The sequence below is a fragment of the Arvicanthis niloticus genome, chromosome 22, assembly GCF_011762505.2.
Source record: "Arvicanthis niloticus isolate mArvNil1 chromosome 22, mArvNil1.pat.X, whole genome shotgun sequence".
Taxonomy (NCBI): domain Eukaryota; kingdom Metazoa; phylum Chordata; class Mammalia; order Rodentia; family Muridae; genus Arvicanthis; species Arvicanthis niloticus.
In genome coordinates, this window is record NC_133429.1 from 43578676 (window position 1) to 43598961 (window position 20286).

General features: G+C 44.3%; 1 protein-coding gene and 1 long non-coding RNA gene across 3 annotated transcripts in view; one reads left to right on the forward strand and one right to left on the reverse strand.

Annotated features, from left to right (window-relative positions):
• The window catches only part of Srgap1 (SLIT-ROBO Rho GTPase activating protein 1), a 258469-nt gene that overhangs the window by 218888 nt on the left and 19295 nt on the right, over positions 1–20286 (reverse strand). The window lies entirely within an intron of this gene.
• On the forward strand, positions 16081–17303 carry LOC143436256 (uncharacterized). Its single transcript, XR_013106399.1, has 2 exons — positions 16081–16517; positions 16805–17303. It is a non-coding gene; the product is annotated as an uncharacterized LOC143436256 (long non-coding RNA).

The following is a 20286-nucleotide window of genomic DNA, read 5'->3' on the forward strand; positions in this document are numbered from 1 at the left end:
TAAAGGACACAGCCACCCACCGGCAGCTACAGACAGCAAAAAGCAAAACACACACACACACACACACACACACACACACACACACACACACACGGTGTTAAAGGGTACCTGCTATTTCAGACATCCACTGGAGGACAAGGGTCCTGAAACGCTTCCCCCAAATTGAAGCGTACTGCTGAGCTCCCCACTTCTTCAGCTACAATTTCATTCACCCGAGCATCCAAAAGGAGAATCCAGTGAACCCCTCATTCCCCAGCCCAGCACATTACTCACTATCTCGCCTGCATGGTTTTCAATCTAAACAGGTATTACAGGTGGAGAAAACAGAGCTAATTATAAGCCTCTGAAGCAAAATGACAGGGGGACATCAACGGGGGAAGACTGTGTTTCCTCCCCTGATCCTACCTTGGTTATCCCTAAAATTAGAAGCCGGTAGTTTAGGGTTATTGATAGACACTTCCTCCGAGAGAGGAAACCAGAATTAGACAGGACTGTTTAGGCAGGCTTCTAAAACATTTAGCGCCTCTTAGAAATATGATCATCAAGATGCTTAAATATTTAAAGTCCGAGATGGTGGCCGGGAGTTCACCTGCAGTGTGACTCCTGAGGGCGGCAGAGGGAGCCGCTGAAAGCTCCGAGGGGGCTTGGGGGTGGGGCTACCGATTTGGGCTGAGGAATGTCAAGAGTTGATCTGAACTAAGCAGCTGTAGAGTTGGCAGCAACCACATCTCGTGAAGTCTCTTGGTAGAGATCAGAGCAGGGTACAGAAGGCTAGACAGAGCCACACTCCAGCACATGCGGGGCACATGCATTCCCAGGTACCAGCGGATGTCGTGGTCTTGAGGCTAAGGCTGCCAACAGCTAAGCAAAAACATGATTTATGAAGAAAGCTTTTGATTATTAAGGTTTCCCTTTTCCTTTGACTTCAAATGTGTAGCCAAGTGTGCTTTCTGAGACCTATACCGGTGACCACTGCACTCTGGAACAGCCACTCCAGAGCCTTTAGGACAGATGGGGGAGGGGTCCCACTCTTAAAGAGACAGGGAGGAATTCCTCCGGAAGGTCCTGTCCATTAAACACAAAAGTTACATCCATTTTACTGAAACCTGTGGAGATTAAAAAACACAGGAGGAACTGTGAGACTGGCACTGAGGAACAGGGCTGCAGACCTCTCCACCATACTTGCTCCCACAATGCTCCTTAACTGCTTCATTTTGTTTTGCTACTGTGTCTCACAGACGCAATTAAAACAGAATGGGGGGAAAAATTCCCACTAACCACGGCATATCATGATATCACCAGTGTCACAACAACTGTATTGCCCTTCCCAGAGACACAATCAACAATCAAGCAGGAGATGCCTGCAAATTCAAGACCGGGCAGAGAGACCATGAAAGGAATGGTTACCGTGTTGCCACATTGTTACTATCCGTACAGAGCTGGAGGACAGTCAGCTAAAGAAATTACCACAGGAGCTTATATATCAGTACCATAAGGGAAACCACACCCAGGACAGAAGGCCTGCCATATTTAGTCAAAACAATTCCACTGCAAGAAAAAGAGAGACTGGAGAGAACACTTTCCAGCTAGTAACATGTAACAGCAAAGAAGCACAGGCTAAGTAGAAATAATCTGACCAAAATTATGACCCTCAAGTAGTCAGGATGGATTTGGGGCTTAACCTCATAGAAGTCAGTTAACCATTCAACCATGACTTTATGAAACATCTATTGATTAAGGTCTATTATACCTGACTCCCACTCCCATTAGTTGGGGGAGGGGGAGGGGGAGGGGGAGGGGGAGGGGGAGGGGGAGGGGGAGGGGGAGGGGGAGGGGGAGAGGGAAACATCTGATCTTCCCTACAGAAGTCAAAACTCCACTGGCTAGTTCTGGTGTCCTAATATTTTGACAAAATGCCTTTGAAAATCACACTGAAGACTGCAAACACACTCAGCCCATCTAGTATAGTCACTATAGGGAAGCCAGACACAAAAGGTGGTCGGGGCCATGGAAGAATGGAGCGTTTGCCTAGGGTAAGAAAAAAGTCAGGAATGTACAGAGGAAGGGAGAAGAAATCAAACGCAGTTAAAAGGTGAAACTAGACACACTCCTATGGGGGCGGAGCTTCGGAAAGCAAAGGGTGACAAAGGACACAGCCAGCAAGGGAGGAGTCAACCAATAGGATGTGAAAGAGGCGGGGCCATGGTATACCTTGAAAGCAGTAAGACCCTGAACCTCAGGCCCCAAGTGTGAGGGGTTTTATACATTTCAAAGTACTCCCATTATTTTCTTGTCCATACCACGAATGCACAAATATAGAAGCGCATCTCAGACATCTTTTAGGTAGCACTATGGTAAGATACAAACAATATCACATTTGTCATTAAAATTCAACAGCATGGCCCAAAGCAGAATTTGTATGTGTTTCTATCTAGGCACTACAGCCAGTCCATAATTTCTATAATCTAATTGTATTAAAATGTTCATTGTTTCAGAAATTTCACTTGAAGGATTTTAAAGGAACTGTTAGTACTTCTTGCTTCCTAACGCCGTGACCCTTTAATACAGTTCCTCAGGCTGTGATTGAACCCCCAACCATAAAATTATCTTTGTTGCTACTTCATACTGTAATTTTGCTATTCTGAAGAATCATGATGTAAATATCTGATATATAGGATATCTGATATGCCATCCCTGTGAAAGGGTCCTTAGACCCACAAAAAGGTGGGGACCCATAGGTTGAGAGCCGCTTCCATAGGGACAGGGTAGCAGAAGGCAGAGGTACAGAAACTGTGCCCTCTGTGCCATAATACCTTTCAGATTTTAAGCACACATCACCCAGGCAGATGAGAAGCCAAATGACCAGGGCACCCCATATATAGTTTAACTCACCCAAGCTGAAGGACGTAGCTACTTCTAGATTTTGATTTCTATCATTAGTGTCTCATGACCTCTGAGACAATGTCTTAGTACCCGCCATGACATCCACAGTCCAGCCAATAGGAAGGAGATTTGGAGAGAAGAAAGTCAAAGAGGAAAGGACCCTGCTAACTCAAGGACACAGCAGGAGAGTTGGGAGAGCAGTGCATCTCATTTCCGTTCACACCACAGTGGTCAAACCTGAGTTCCAAGATCCTGTACAACTGCCAAGGGAACCTGGGAAATGGGGTCCAGAAAAAGATGTATTTTCAGCTCCAATGGTGACAGGGAAAGTTGCAGAGCTAAAGGAAAAATGCACCTGGGTGTTGGTACATGACCTCTGACACAGTGATTAATAGAAAACTCAGAGCAGGAGTTATCGCTGGTAGGAGGGGCAGGAAAGTGCCCCTGGGAAAGCATTTTGTGACGTCAGGTGACATCAGCATGGGCTCTACATCTACCCTGTCATTGCTAATATATTCGGCCATGTGTGCACACACAAAAATATGCACATGTACTCACAAGCATATACACCTGCACATGTATATGCGTAAACCCAGTCAGACAGAAACATGCACAAATACTCAAACACACATATATACTTATTATGTATATTTCATAACTTAAAAACTGTTGTTAAACCTGGGTTTAAGGGCGCAGGGATTCATTGTATTATTCTTTCTACTTGTTTGCATGCTCAGCTTTGCCCACATACATGCATTCGTGATTTTTACCTTAATATCCTTTCAGGCACACAGTATTCATTAAATCCTACTTTGCAAAAAAGGAAGAGGAAGAAGAAGAAGGAGGAGGAGGAGACAGCAGCAGCATTGTCCTGACAGCTAGAAGTGGTAGCACAGATCTGAAAATCTGCTACAGAAGGTAGAGTCTGGAAGACTGTGAGTTCAAAGTCATCCTGAGCTATGTGAGACCTTATGTCAGATAACAAGTAACATAAAAGTCCTAAATGCCACGTTACACCGCCTCGAGAAATGAAAGGCTGTGCTATCTTTAAAATGTTTAAAACCTGACTGGGAGATCAAGTCTATCATAACACAGACACAAAAGTGACAGAATGAGAAGTCCAGACATAATCTAGGGAAAGCAGAAACTATGGCTTAGGACGAACCGGGCTGACACATCCCTAGGAAATGAGCAAACGTGACAGGGACAGTAAGCAGTTCAAAGTCTTCGTAAACACGCAAACTAATTTTCAGCGATTGGATTTGTTGCACACAGTGTCTTGGTACAGCTGTGGCCTTGTTTCAAACCTTGGGGCCAAATTAAATGCAAACGGGGTGAACGAAAAGAAGCCCTGGTTCTGTTTTACCCCCAGTCATTCTTCATTCACTTTACATCCAGACTGCAGCCCTCACCCTTCCTCTAAGGCCACATCTAGTTGTCATTTTGAGGAAGGAGCTCCTTGACTGGTGCCTCTGATCCCTTTGAAGAGTCAGCAAAGAACAGTGACCTTGGGTGAGGTAGCCAGCCCACTTCCCTGCTGCATGTCTTTCTGGAATTACATGTTGTGCCAGAACAGGTTGCATCACCTCCTTGTGCTTCCGCTTCCTCTTCTCTAGAGAAGGGATCCCAGACCGGTTCTTCAAGGGTTAAGACAGCTCTTGGAACAGTGCCCGGAATACAGTAAACATTCAGTAGGTTGCTGGTGTTATCTGCTTCTTCCATGGCTCTTTAAAAATGAGCTCAGGTATTTCCTGTCCCCAAGAGTTCACTGGAGGCTGGAAACAGCTGAATCAGACAAACTAGACTCCTGATATTTTGGGGTATTTCTTGACTTTTCAAAAACTATAGATCCAGCCAATGTAGGTTTGTAAGTTAATTCCAGTGAGCTACCCATCCATTTAATATTTAATATATTATTTATAAATAAATACTTAATATATTTTAATAATAACAATAATTAATAATAATAATAACAATTCCTCCAACAGTTCCTCATCCCATTCCTCCTGCCCCCTCCCTCCCTTCCTCCCTCCCTCCCTTCCTCCCTCCCTCCTTTCCTCCCTCCTTTCCTCCTTCTTTCCCTCCCTCCCTCCTTTCCTCCCTCCTTTCCTCCTTCTTTCCCTCCCTCCCTCCCTCCCTCCAAGACAATGTCCCCACTCCTCCCTCACCCACCAGACCTCCCCCTTCCCTAGGGGCCTGAAGTCTCTTGAGGGTTAAGTGCATCTTCTCTCACTGAGGCCAGACCAGGCAGTCCTCTGCTGTATATTAAGATTTTATATTTAATTATGTATGTGTTTCCTTGTGGCGGTATGTACACTTGAGTGTAGGTGCCAATGGAGGCCAGAGGCGACAGATCCCCTGGAGCTGCAATGTTAGTTGGTTAAGAGCCAAGTTGTTAAGAACCGAGCTCAGCCCTCAGCCCTCGGCAGGATATGCTTTTAACCAGTGAGCAATTGCTACAGTTTCCTTGTTTCAATTGTTTTGTTCTTTTTATAGAAGACAGCTTTAAGTTATGTCTTGCATGACAGTGTTCCAATAAAACTTGGCAAGTTACAAGTCAAAATACTTCTCATACATCTAGGCTTGATTACGCCTCATTGGGGGGGGGGGGCGCTGTGTATATCCCTTTTTGATAATTTACAAGTTTTCCATCTCAGGTTTTCTGCTTGCCACTCAATGGCAGAGTCCAGCTTTCTCTCCTGGGTAGTGAGCATCCAAACTGTACAGTTCTTAACTAAGCTGAAACAAAGTAACCGTGCAAGCGGTGTGTGCTAAGTGCTGAACGGGGAGATGCCAACCACACCCGGTGCAGAGTTACGGGAGTCTGGGACGAACAGGAGCAAGCAGGAAGAAACCCTGATATCCAGAGACAAAGTGAGAACTTGCCCAGTCTCCAAGCACTAATAGAAGCGCCACAGGACAGGACAACAAGCTGGAGGGAAGACTAGACAGGGGTGTAATTCTGTGGACGGCAGGAGACCAGACAGTAGAGCTTAGCAAAGGGAGTTTACAGCCTAGGGAACTGTGGAGAATAAACCTGCACTGTGGCTCTTTATTCTCCTAAGCAGTTTTCCACTGTTAGAATGTCTTGTTCTAGGGCTCCGAGTCTCTCAGTACAGAAAAGGAACCACCCATGTGAGGAGTAGCAATTCTGAGAGTGACTGGAGATTTCTTCAGGGCAAAGACCTTGACTGTACTCATCTTGGAGTTCTTAGCACAGAGGACAGTAAGTAACAGCATTTTTAGGTTGCCTGGGGAATAAATGGCAGGATGGTCCCATAGTCATAGTCTAAATCAGCAGGCCATGACTGTCTCTAATTTTAAGAAAAGGGTCACAGGAGTGGCTGGGGAGTGGGGGTGGAGGGAGGTCACATCTATAAACACCAATCAGTGGTGTGGGTCACCTCTCTCTCACCAAGTCCTCTGCCTAGAACCTCTTTTTTGCTATGTTATGCTATGCATGAAAAACTTTTCAGGTATGACTAGGAAACTACAGATAATAACTTCTTTGTGATTTAATTTTAGTTTAAATAGAAAGAAGTGAATTTTTTTTTTTTTTTTTTTTTTTTTTTTTTTTTTTTTTTTTTTTGCAAGTGCAAAGCATCCGTGCTGTTTATTTGCTACTAGGAGGGAAGCCGATGCACTGGAGACACGGTGTGGGATCCTTTGGGACGTTATTTTAGACCACCGATTAGGGTATGCCTTCTCCCACCCATCCCCTGGCTGGGAGCTGGAAGCTAGCTGTACCAAGAATTCAGAAGTCCTTTGTCACTAATACTGTCTCGGCACAGAGTTTAGTGACTCACATTTATTAATGACGTTCTCCAAAGTCTGATGTACCAGAACAAAGATATTTTAAATTTATTATATAAGGAGTCACTTCACAGCTCCTTACTGGGACTGTCATAAGCACATAGAGTATAGATATTAATAAAAGCCATGTACACTTCCCAGTGTCTAATGTCACCAGGGGGATGATGTCAGTGGCTCAACGTCATCAGGTTTTTTTTTTTTTTTTTTTTCGGTGAAAAAGGAAGGAACTGTGTTCCTGTCAATGTCTTCTAATACTTCTAATAATTCCACATCTGCTCACTATAAAGGGAAGAATTCAAGTGAGTGCGGATTTGTATTTATTTCTGTTTCCTCTCTGTTTAAAATAAAACACAATGGCCTGATATGTTTTTAAAAAGAAAATTCCAAAAACAGTATCAATAGCAAAGAGATTGAATAACATGGATATATATTTTAATATCCTATCTTTTTTTTTTTTTTCTGTGTGTCTTAGTTCACAGTTCTTTCAAATAATTCCAGACTGCAGCTTTGGTGACTGTCCGTTTACTTTCACATTGCCCATGTGACGCAAAACACCCGACATTCTCAGCTTTACAGTCAGAACCCAGAATTTTGAAGAAATGTCTCCTTTTACGGCAGAGACTGAAGTGTCCAGGAAAGTGTCCACTCATCTGTCAGAATTAAATTTTGAAATTATCAGAAGGGAAAACGTGAAGTGCCCAAGAAAACATTCTTAGTTAAGGTAGCAATATTTCTGTTTCAGAGTGAGCAGGAGATGGGGCGGGCTGGACAGATAGCTCAGTGGTTCAGAGGACATGTTGCTCCTACAGAGAATTGACATTCTGTTCCCTAGTATCTACAAGGCACTTCACAACCATCCATAGCTTCAGTTCAAGGGAGATCCAATAAATACCCTTTTCTGTCTTCCCCTGGCACCAATCCCAGCCCACCTGTGGCACACATCTCTATGTGCAGCTAAAACACTCTCACATAAAGTAAAATATATAAATCTAACAAAAAGATTCTTTTTAAAATTACTGGACACAGTAACTTTAGTAATTGCGAACCTACTCTAGAAGGTTTGCAAGGAAATATCTTGGGCTGACTGTATCATGTGACCACATAGTGCTAGACGCCATAGCTAAGAGTCAAGTTCTCCGGCATACCAGCCTCTACATTTCTGAATGAATTAAAAGGTTTCCAACCAGCTTCCTCTCCAGTGCAGGAAATCCTGTTTTACCCCCTGCTAATCAGGCATCACACAAACCAGGCTTTGCATCTGTCCCTGGGAAAGACCAACATTAGCTGTATGTCACAGGAAGTTCTTCCTCCTCCCACCCCACCCCCACCAAGTTTGTGGAGTAAGCTTTGGTTGAACACAGGATTGGCAGAAACCAAGCTTTGCAATCTTATCACGGTGAAGCAGCTGAGTGTCAGCTGCCGCCCCCGACACACTCAAGCCATGCATTTCCTGCTTGTCTGAGACATATTCAGCTTCCAGTGAGTGGATCTTTTGTGCCATCTCTCTCTCTCCCTGATTTCTATATTAATATCTTAAAGTACCTTTGGGGAAGGAAAATGGATTTCACCTCCCCCCAACCCCAAATCTAAATGCTAAGCAAACTGAAATTCCCAGGAAATCTACATTGGTTAACTATGTCCTCAAGTTAAGTCTCTGAACGCAGACACCTGAAAATGCAATTAAATAAGGTCTACTGCAGAAAGCATTGGCTGAGGTGGTGAAGCGTCACAATTTTAATAGGACTGGGGAGAATCACTGCTAGTTTGAGGCATGTTGCAAATAGTGGGCCATGGAAACTAAGTGTCTACTAAAGGAGTTCTTGGGAGCATGTAAGAGTTACTGTGTAAACAGAAGGCTCTGGATCCCTTTGAAGAACGTTTGTTTTCCTGTCGCAGACCATGCATGGATTTCATTGATAAAGTAAAAGCATCATTTTGTTCTAAATAACCAAGCCATTATAACACGGGAGAAATAGAGCTACTGGAGACGTCCACACGGTGTTCTCCTACCTGATGCTGTGGTTTCAAGGCTTCTCCTGTAATCAGCCCACTACAGCCGTAAGTCTTAGGCTAGCACACACAGGTGCCTAATTCCCAAAGTAAAGTAAATGTCACAATATTTGTAGCTATAGGAAGCAATGACAAATAGCATATAGCTCTAGCAAGAAGCTTCCGGGTACTAAGATCTTTCATTTTGAAACAGAAAGTCACAATCCGGGCATGATGGCACAAGACCTCAAAAACCAGGCATTTGGGAGGCTGAGGCAGGAGGATCGCCCATGAGTTTAAGAATAGCCAGGCCTATGTAGTTAGGGTCTCACTTTTGCCCAAATTTGCCTGGAACTGTCTCAAAAATGAATGAATGATGAATGAATGAGTGAATGAATGAATGAATGAATGAATAAAATCTGACACTGTCAACATGTGAAATTCAAGTGTATCATTTACATTAAAAAGGATTATTAGTAACTTTAGCATTATGTTTTCCCTTCCAATATTAAGATCTCCCTTTTTAAAGTATTTATTTGATTTTTGCACATGCATGTTTTGCCATGGTATGTGCACCACATATATGCAGTATCCACAGAGGTCAGAAGAGGGCGCTAGAGGTCCTGAAAATGGCGTTTCAGGCAGTTGTGAGTTGCCGTTTTGAGTGCTGGGAACCAATCCCAGGTTCCCTGTACAAGAACAGCCAGCACTCTTACCCATTGAGCCACCCCTCTAACCCCTACACCCCAATTATGAGCGGTAGGACCAAGAAATGAGCCGCTGGCCCAGAACACTGACACTCACAAGTGTCCCCTGGAGAGCCTACGGGCTGTGTTTCTAAACACTGCATTCTGTGATCAAATAACAATTTTGAGAATCAGATCCACAAAGAAGTCCTTTCTCTATGAATTTGGTCCTAGAACTACAGTTCCCCAAGGTTTAACTGTAGACACTCCCATTAAAGTAATTCCAAATTAACAACAGAGTCTGCACTCTTCGGAACAGCCTGGGCCATGCTACTTTAAACAAGAAACCATAGAACAGTGGCTTCCATGTAAGCTGCCTCTTATCTACATGCTTGAGTTTTCTTTGCCACACACAGAGTGCTAACCCAATGCTGGACATGTGGAGACGCTCTGTAAACAATCTGGGCTTCTGAACACTGCATATCCCTACAGTCATAACTCTTAGGCTTTAGCAATAGGCTTAGGTCCCTTGGAGTCTACACTGCCCTTCTCATAATCGCAACCTCACACCCGAAGCCTGTTTTACCTGGAGGCATCACCTGCCTGCTTCTTTTAAGATTTTGTATCCAGGACAGGAAACTCAAATAATGACATGCATGCCCCCCCCCCCCGAGTTATCAAGTGTAGCCATGTGAGAAAGCCCTTCTTCAGAAGAACTCAAACCTCCTGATGCCTCCCCTCACTGGATGCTCAAAATCTATACCTGGGCTTTCTACTTCCAGCCAATAATTCATCTAGAATGTTCTGTGGTATGTTCTGCATACTATATGATAACAATCATCATATACTGATCATATACTATATGATAACTATCATTATTATTATATTATTATTGCACTATTATCAACAAGAATTAACTGAGCACATACTGTATTCAGGAACCAGGCCTTATACAAGGCTAATAGATCACATGATCTCTATAGCGCCTCAGGATCATATGCCCCACTCCTTCATTTACGGATGAGAAATGACAGGCTCAGGGAGGTGACATCAGGAGTGTGTGATAAAGGACAGGCTTAACTGTTGCTGCACTCTGAAGCATACGTCTGATAAAAACAAACCTGGACCGAGCTGCCGGAATGGCTATGCAAGCAAGCATGAGGATCTGTGGTTTGATCCCTGGAACCCATGGAAAAAGCCTGGTATAGAGTGAGTTCCTGTCACACCAGTGTGGGGAGACAGAAGCAGCTAGATTCTGGGGGCTTACATGTCAGCCAGTCTAAGCTGAGCTGGTGAGTCCCAGGTTCAGTGAAAGGACTTAGAGAGAGCAGACAACTGACCCAAATAGTCAAACTTACCTAACTGCTACTACACTGGATTGCATAGGGCCAAAAGTTCCTAACTTATTCAAGCCCACTTTCTGTACATCATGAAATATATTTTCTCTGAGGGCTTGATAACTTCTGTATGGGATAAGCTATGGATCACAAACAGCCAAATAAAGACTCCAGTCTTTATCTGAACATCAGCTTTTTAAAACCATGCTATCCAAGAATATCTTTAAAGGAAGGGAGACTGCTGGAGGGAAGCAAGCACTCAATAAATGTTTACTTTGATGAACAAATGGCTGTTTCCTAACGCATAAAAGACCCCACCGTAATGTCAGATGTATTTGCAGTGACAAAGTTCTAAGGAAGAATGTCTATTAAAACATACAGAAATATTCAGATATGCATAAAATGCTGCAGACAGATGTGCAGGGCCAAAGTCACATGGTGGGCGACTGTCCCAGTTAGGGTTACTATTGCTATGACAAAACACCATGAACAAAGCAGCTTGGGGAGGAAAGGGTTTGTTTGGCTTACACTTCCACATCACACAAAGTTCATCATCAAAGGAAGTCAGGACAGGAATTCAAGTAGGGCAGGAACCCGAAGGAAGGAGCTGATCCAGAGGCCATGTGCTGTTTGACTGGCTTATTCCTCATTGCTTCCTCAGCCTACTTTCTCACAGAACCCAGGACGACCAGACCAAGGTGACCCCACAATAGGATGAGAATCCACTATAGCAATCACTAAAGACAACTCCATACAGGAATGCCTGCAGCCTTCTCTTACGGAGGCATTGTCTCAATTGCGGCCCCCTCCTCTCTGAGGGATACTTTGTGTCAAGTTGACATAAAACTAGCCAGAACCATGCCTTCCATGGAAGTCTCTTGGCCTCTTGAGTATCCGCCTTCTTTTCTGTAGAATGGGGAGGATGGATAGCCATTCATGGCTAGCCATTTTTATCTGTCAGATTCAAGTTGTCAGCTATGTCACAGGCACTCTATAAACCTTTTCAACTTGATAACTGGCACCAGGAAAGCTCAGAAATGAGAACTCATGCCCAGAGGTTTTATTCTTGTCCCTGAAGTCCCTGTCACTTACTGGGGTACTGTTAACCAGAAACGTCCTGGGCTGTCTGTTAACCCCCAAATGCTCTAAGCCCTATATGGTCAAGCCTGGGTTTCTTATACACAGGACTAGTCTCAGATCTCTGATCTCATTATTCATCTACTTCAGCTTGAAACAGAAGTCACATTTAAACTCAAAAATAATGATTCACCATTTAAAAAAAAACAAAACTGAATATTATAGGATGCATTTTTAAAATAGGCTAAATAGTGTCTGAAGGGGGGAGGGGCACACAGAAAACAACACATTCACAGTGAATGACTGGATTCACTTAGCAATAGTTTAGGTGGGTAGCACAGAATCCCAAAGATTCTAATTTTATGCCAGGATTTCCTGTATTGCTCTTCAAAATACCTGCTGCATAACTGGCGGCTCGGCTGCTCCTCGGATGGCACGCAATCAAGGAAATAATGGAACGCGGCAAACAACTTCAAAGCCTCGGCACCACTCACCTTAATAATATATAATTGCTGCAATTTCTTTTAGCACAGTACTTTTAATTAAATGCATTAAATTCTCAACCTACCAACTTTATTTTCTGCCACAGGCAGCCATCTTGCTCTCGGGATTGAAGCATGTAGATTGTGCCCCCCCCCTTAAAAGAAAAACATGCTTCTCTTTAACCCCATTTCCTGGCATGATGGCCCAGGGGAGGGGCACAGTTGCCTCTTAGGTCCAGCTTTAAAGAGAGCAAGCTGTAGGTGTACAGATTCCCCTGAAGAGTACATTGTGGTTGTTTTACATCTAGTGTGATAAAATTTCCATACCCATAAGAAGCAAGAACATGGGAAGAACTTGGGGAGACAGGTGAGAGCAGCATACTCAGTACCACATATCAAAAGACGGTCCTTTAAGACCTCAGGATGATAAAAAAAAAAAAAAAAAGGAAACATTGATTCAATAGGCCTGAAAGCCCATCAATCCAAGAGCCTGAGGCAGGAGGATCATAAGTTAAAGGCCAGCCTGGGTACCTTAGACCCTACCTCAAAGGAGAAAGGGAAAGGGGGACTTGAGGCTTTGGCTCTGGTAAAGAATTTGCTTCATGTGTAGAAAGCTTAGAGTTCACCCCCCCCCCCAGTACTTCAATAATAAAATACTAATAACACTAATAATAAATAATAATAATAAGCAAAAGAAAAGACAAGGAAAAAGAAAAACCAATATGTTAGCTTAAAGGAATTTTTTTTTAGAATACTTTTCCAGTAAATTTCACAATAAAAATCAGTAAAAGATTTTGCAACATAACTCTAATTCAGTATTGCATAGATGGTGACTTGTTTTAATAGCAGAACTTTATTAATCCTTTTGGAAGTTTATCCCGTGTATTTCGATCATATCCAAGCCCCAGTGTGTTATTCCTACCTTCCTACCCAACCCTCACCCCTCATTACTCTCAGGGGCTGCTTTTCGCTGGCCATATTAAAGATTAAACTGCAGAACTCAGAGATATGATAACCACCACCACCACTGGGACTTAAAACCATTACAACATGGTTGGCACTGTAGCTCAGGGCTTGAGGGAAGGAGGGAAAGAACAGTTGTTTTCTCATTATATGGTTATTTACTTTACTATTATATCATGTTGGGGAGACAGGGTGGCTGATAAACTGTCTTGCAGGCATGAAGACCCAAGTTCAATCCTCAGCATCCTTGTGAAAAGCCAAATGTGCATCGCTAAATGGAACGTCACATCACACCCCTCCTCCCAAGGCTCAGGGATTGCTGTGATAGATTAGAAGATACGAAGGACTTAGAATGATTGCCAAGACAGGGATGACTGTCAAAGGAGCATTTTCCAGACACACAGGACAGACAGTCACACACAGGAACTCACAACAGCTGGGACCTTGTGCACAAGATCAAGTCAGCATTGGGAGTGGTGAAGGGTTATCAGCAACTGATGGTTTCTGGGAGGAAGAACCTCATGGCCCCTCAGAGGCTACCTATGCTCTAGCAGATGGCCTTACACCCATGAATGCATGGGTATCACCAAGAGGACTCGGTGTTGGTTTGCTTGCTTGTTTGTAAGATACAAGCAATTGGGAGTGAACAGAGGTGAGGACCGATAGGAGGAGTTGGGGGGTGAGGGAATGGGACTGGACTTCATTAAAATGCAATATATATGTGTGTATATATATATATATATATATATGTATATATATAGATATATAGATATTAAATACATATGTATTATATATGGATTATACACACACATATGGAATTCTTAACTAAAATAATAATTTTAAAACAAACAAAAACTGTTCATAGTGGCACACAATTCCTGTCCTGAAGGGACAAGCAGATCTCTAGGGCTCTCTGGCCAGCTGGGCTCCACTGAAAGATCTAGGCCAAGAAAGACTTTTAAAAAATTAAAAAAAAAATTGGACAGTACCTGGTGTATGGCACCACAGGTTGACCTCTGGCCTCCACACATGGACACTCACACACATACACACTTGCACATGAGTACACACAAAATAATTATGCACATATATTGTTTTGATAATGTTCTTGTTCCATGATGTTGAACTTGGGGAAAGAGCATCTATCAGAATTTCTGGAGTGAACTTTTTTCCATAACTTCCATGGCTCTGGCTGACAGTTTCCAAAGTGGGGTACAGGGTTCTCTCTACTGCCAACATTTGTTCTGTTTTCCTGAATATACTATTATGCTCCAAATATTAACAACCTATTAATGAGTTTAGTAAGTTCAACATGCATCCCCTCCACAGAAATTCAAAATGAAGAGACTTGCTACATACCAAAGAGGTATGCTAATCCCACCCCACTATAAACCAATCTGTACTGGAAAAGTGGACCAGACACAATCAGATGCAAAAGAAAGGTTGATCAGCTTTGAGGTGGGTCCCAAAAAAAAACTTCATAAGAAAGGAGAGAGAAAGGGGGGCTGGGGAGATGGCTCAGAGATTAAGAGAACTGACTGCTCTTCCAGAGGTCCTGAGTTCAATTCCCAGCAACCACATGGTGACTCACAACCACCTGTAATGGGATCTGGTGCCCTCTTCTGGTGTGTCTGAAGACAGCGGCCATGTACTTACATAAAACAAACAAACAAATCTTTAAAATTAAAAAAAGAAGAAGAAGGAGGAGGAGGAGGAGGAGGAAGAGGAGGAAGAGAGAGAGAGAGAGAGAGAGAGAGAGAGAGAGAGAGAGAGAGAGAGAGAGAGAGAAAAGTCTCCACATAGCTTGGAGATGACGAGGAAGAGGAGACAAGAGACTGGGTTCTCTGGAGCCAAGCAAGGGAATGGAACAGAGGAGCAGCTGTGATAAGCACTTCCTTCCCACTGCTCTTTAGCCCAGCAGGGCCAGTGTCCTCTGATAGCAGCTCAGGGGAGGAGGTGAAGGGCACAGGATTTGGCTGTCATGATTCCTGTGAGACATACCAAAGTGTGGATAAGAAACCAAAACCTTGCATGTGAGAGCCGAAAAGAGCCAGCTGGTGAGACCTGGTTCCCTGGTGAAGGAAGGGCTTCTGTCATATGAAAAGAGAAGCAGGCGGGGTTATAGCCCCGTGGGCCTAGGGAGAGGCTTTGCCCCATCCTAGCAGGGGAGCTGAGTTTCCTGCTAGAAAAGGCTGTGTATGAGGGCTGGGGACACCAGGTGGAAACCAAGTTCTACAGCCGGGTTGGTGAAGAATGTGTAAAATGTAACCAGTTCTCCATAGTCGTTCCCACCCAGGGGAAAATGTAGCCAGTTCTCCATAGGGCCCCGGACAGGGCAGGAAATGTTTGACCCTGCAGAAAGCCTCAAAGAGCACAGGTGCCGCTGGCAGGGACCTAGTGTAGTGAAGGGCTACTTGTTGCCACTCAAAGGGGTCTGCTCTCCTCCCCCTCATCCTAGCTGCAGCTGGCTGCTGTTGGGGGTGAGGAAATAGAAGACACACCCTGGGCTTTAAGCACACACAGCTGAAACTTGCAGCCCTTTAAATAGCTCCCGTGTCAATGGTCAGCCACTATTCTGGCTTCCCTCAACCAAAAAGCCAGTCTTTTAAATTAACATGAATCTTTTTTTTTTTCCTACTATGGAATTCAAATTCAAATGTCTGCTATTGGGTCCTGCAGCAAACAGCAGCGGGAAGGAGAGAAAGCAGGGGTTCTCTACATGGGGGTCTAATGACCCTTTCAGGATGGCCACATATCAGATATCCTGTGTATCAGATATTTACGTTATGATTTATAACAGTAGAAAAATTACAGTTGTGAAGTATCGACAAAAATAGTTTTACAGTTAGGGGTCACCACAGCATGAGGAACTGTGTTAAAGGGTCCCAGTATCAGGGAGGTTGAGAAACACTGCCCTAAAGTGAAACTCCTACCTGTGCTGTCAGCTCGTCTGCTAACCAGCCCAGTCTCCCCTGGACCTTGGCCTCTTGCTCTGTCAACATTTGTTTTTCAGGCGCAAACATGGCTCCTGACAAACAGGGGCCTTCCCTCTGTTCATGGTCACACAATTCTGCCTTCAGGTTCAGAGGGAAAGAGCTCTAGAAGTACCCGGGTCTCAGGAAGTAGGTGCTGAATCGAACCAGCAAATCCGAGAAGCATAAATCTTGACTCCGGAGTCATTCCAAAAAGAAATAAATGGGACAGAGACAATCAGGAAGAACCGTCAAGTCAGGAACTAACAAATAAAGCCAGTGAGGAATTGGTCTCCAGGAAAGACTCAATGACCCGTGGGTATTCTTACGCTTTTAATTTCAATTCCCTTTTACTTCAGAATTGTAGCATTTACCACATGTGCTGATTCAGTAAATATATAGCATGTCTGTGTGCCAGGCGCAGGTTGGATGCTTTAGAGTGGACATGGCTGTCTGTTTCAAGGCAGACTTGTCGACCACTACTGTTCTTCCAGGGAAGATCCAGGACAGTGGGAGTGGTCGGTTGTGTTCTCTGCCACCCTATCCAATCTCAGACAATTACGGTTCTCTTTAACCCCCGGGTCACTTATTTCTGTTTCTAGCGCTGCTGTATGACGTCCCACCGTTTCTAAACACAGCGACTCCTTCCCAGCTTGAATGGCACCACAGTTCCCGGCTCCAGGAGCAGCTGCTCCCGTGACTTATGACCTAGGCCAGAGAATTCTCACAAGATGCACCACTTCCCAATCTGCTGGAGTAGACGGGTGAGGTGGGGATCAGAGCCCAGGCCACAAGCGCTCCCAGAAGAATTCTGGCAGACGTTCAAAGCGGTCCTGCTGGATGGTCTGAGGCATCTGCAGGGTGTAACATGTGAGTCTCCGGGACCACAAATGTGGCTTTGTCTGTCGAATGTTCCTTCTTTACACGGACATGGGTGGGAGCCCTGACCACCCACTCTGTGCCTGGCTCTGGCCTGGGCACTGGGGTGCTACCAGGAGCACGGGAAAGATATTGCCATCCCCCTTTCACTAAACCATACATCATCTCTAGTAGTTCAGATCCTGTGGCATTTAAAATAGTAAAATGTTTCTTTCTACCAAATTCTTTAGTTTTCCCTGCCAAATTATTACTCATGGTGTAGTATCTGGAGAAAGCTGAGAATTTAGCTGATTTTAAAAAATCTTCTGGAGAGCTGGTGAGACAGCACACTGAATGTGATGGTTTGTATATGCTCAGTCCAGGGAGTGGCACTATTAGGAGGCGTGGCCTTATTGGAGTAGGTGTGTCACTGTGGGTGTGGGCTTTAAGACCCTCACCCTAACTGCCTGGAAGCCAGTATTCTGCTAGCAGTCTTCAGATGAAGATGTAGAACTCTCAGCTCCTCCTGCACCATGCCTGCCTGGATGCTGCCATGTTCCCGCCTTGATGATAATGGACTGAACCTCTGAACCTGTAATCCAGCCCCAATTAAATGTTGTCCTTATAAGACTTGCCTTGGCCATGGTGTCTGTTCACAGCAGTGAAACCCTCACTATTCAGTAAAGGCACTTGCCTTCGGGCCTGGCAACCTAAGTTTAATCCCTCAGATCCACAAGGTGGAAGAAGAGGACTAACTTCTGCAAGTCCTTCTCTTACCTCCATAAGCACACACAGGCAGACTACAAACACAGACATGCATGTTCATGTGTACATGTGTATATGTACACACACATACACACACGAGAAAAATAGATGAAATGTAATTAAAACCAAAACACACCTGTAAAAAACCTGATGGGAGGCCAGCAAGATGGCTTTCAGATAAAGTATTCAACAGAAACCTAACAACCTGACCTGCATTCAATCCCCGGAGCCTAAGTGGGGGGAAGACTCCTGAAGGTTTGTCTCTCACCTCTATGCATGAGCTGTGACACGTGTACCCCACCACACATCCTATGTGTGTGTACACTTTTATTTTCTTAAGTATTTCTAATATTTCTTTAAAGTACTGGAATGATGCAAGAACCCAAACCAACAGTGATACTGAACTAGGAAATGTAAAACTCGCAGAAACCCATGTGCTCCGTGTTTCTAACTATATGATGTGAGTCCTATGTTTCTGACCATATGCACACAAGGAAATGTCACAGGAGAAGCGTGCTTGCTGATTACCAGCAGGTCCTGGGGAGGGCTACCACTGTGGGACACGTGCTGGTACTGCAGGCATTTTTACATGCTCTGCAGCTCTGAATGTGCAAAATGTCGTCCCTTGACTTTAGTTGGAATTGCTTTTAAAACGTTTCACTTAGGAAGGCGCCTGGTCATCAGAACAAGAACATTTGCTGTGTGATTCTACAGTCTACCAGCTGGGAGCCTTCCAACAAAAATCAGGTTTTCTTCTCCTTTTCTGGCCAAAAGATTTAACATGGTATATTACCTTTGCTGTTGTAACAGTGTGTAGGGTGAAGGGCGGCTTTGGGGACGGCCTGGGATGAGCAAAGAACAGACCCACCTCTAACACAGAAACAACACTGCAGTATTAAAGTGAAGGCAGACTCAATCCCAGCCTCCGGGAGCCCTGTTCCATCCTGTCACACAAAACCAAAGACATCGGGGGTAACATGAGACAAGTCTGTATGGTCTCATTTTCAGGTAGGGAGAATAAGGTTCAAATATGTTAGTAACCTAAACAAGGTCAGAGAGACGAGACAAGAATCCGGACAATCTGATCAAAGCCAGCGTTTAGTTTAGTCAATGTTATTAGCCTTCCTGTTCTCTTCCGAAACAAAACATAAGCAAAAAACTAACCCAGCACTTAAGTGGAAACTTGAGGGATCTTTGGAAAGTCGGTTGGATGGTGTTTTGCTGGGACAAACACGTGAAGGAACGTTTCGTTAAAGTGGGCACAGGTGTGAAAGGCCAGGCAGACTCGTGAAGGAACGTTTCACTGAAGCAGACACAGGAGAGAGGATGTTCTGCTAAAGCAAGCACGTGAAAGGACATGTGATAAAGGATTCTTTGCTAACAACACGAATTCGTATTGATCCGCCTTACATTGTATGGTTGAACTGCATTTGTTGGGACTCCATAGAGAGAAATGGACCAAGAACTTCTGGTGGTGTGCTGTGGCATTTCTGCTGCTTCCTCAGCCTCTGGCTGATTAGATGAACATGCTTGCTGAGGGAAGGCACAAGGAGGACACATGCTGTTTGGAGGATCAAACATGGTCAACTTCACAGTAACTCTTGACTTGCTGACACAGCTAGCTGTGCAATGCTTATGGGTCTGACCTTTGTTTTAGCTGAGAACTTCTGGCTTTCCTGCTGGTCCCTCGAGGAGAGGCTGAGACCTGGCTGTCTCTCCTTGGTAGTGCCACCACTGCTGATTCCTACTAGGTGCTGGTTGTGTTACTACTGTTGCTATCCTGACTCTACCGAACTGGACAGCTAGTGTATCTGTGAAGTCTTTGCAAGTGAATCGAGCTGCCGCTACTGACCTGTGAACTGAACTGTGCATTTCCAGACAACACAGACAGGAGTTGCTCCAAAGAACCTTTCTAAACAGGTCCACTGCCTCCACCCCCGGTAGTATCCTTTCTTTTCCACTACCTCTGGTGGGTGGTAGGCTAGCAGGGATGTTAAAATGTTTAAGAACCATTATTAAAAATAAGCTTTGAAGACATTAAAATTATACACTACGAACTCTCAGTTTATTTGGGGAAGACATTTCTCCCTTTCAGATGCCTTTTATTAAGCAAATTAAATCCTAAACTTTCTTATGGTCCCCTCGAAGGTATCATTTTGTGTGTGTATCATAAAATAGCCACAGACGGTCAGTGCACGACACCAGGGATCGTTTATCTTCACTCAAACACAGCCTATGTTTCAGCCAAGCATCTGCACATCCTTCTGCGTATTCCACGAAACTACTTCTCTGTAATCTCAAGAGCTCAATGGCCACGGATTTCAACAAACTTAAGGTGTGGCCTTGATAGCTTCCAGAAACTCCATGTGACAATCCCTCGGGTGGTGGCACCATGCTGGCTGCTCTCCTCCAGCACTGTCAAGCAGTCAGCAACATAACACGGGAGAAGAGAAAAACACTT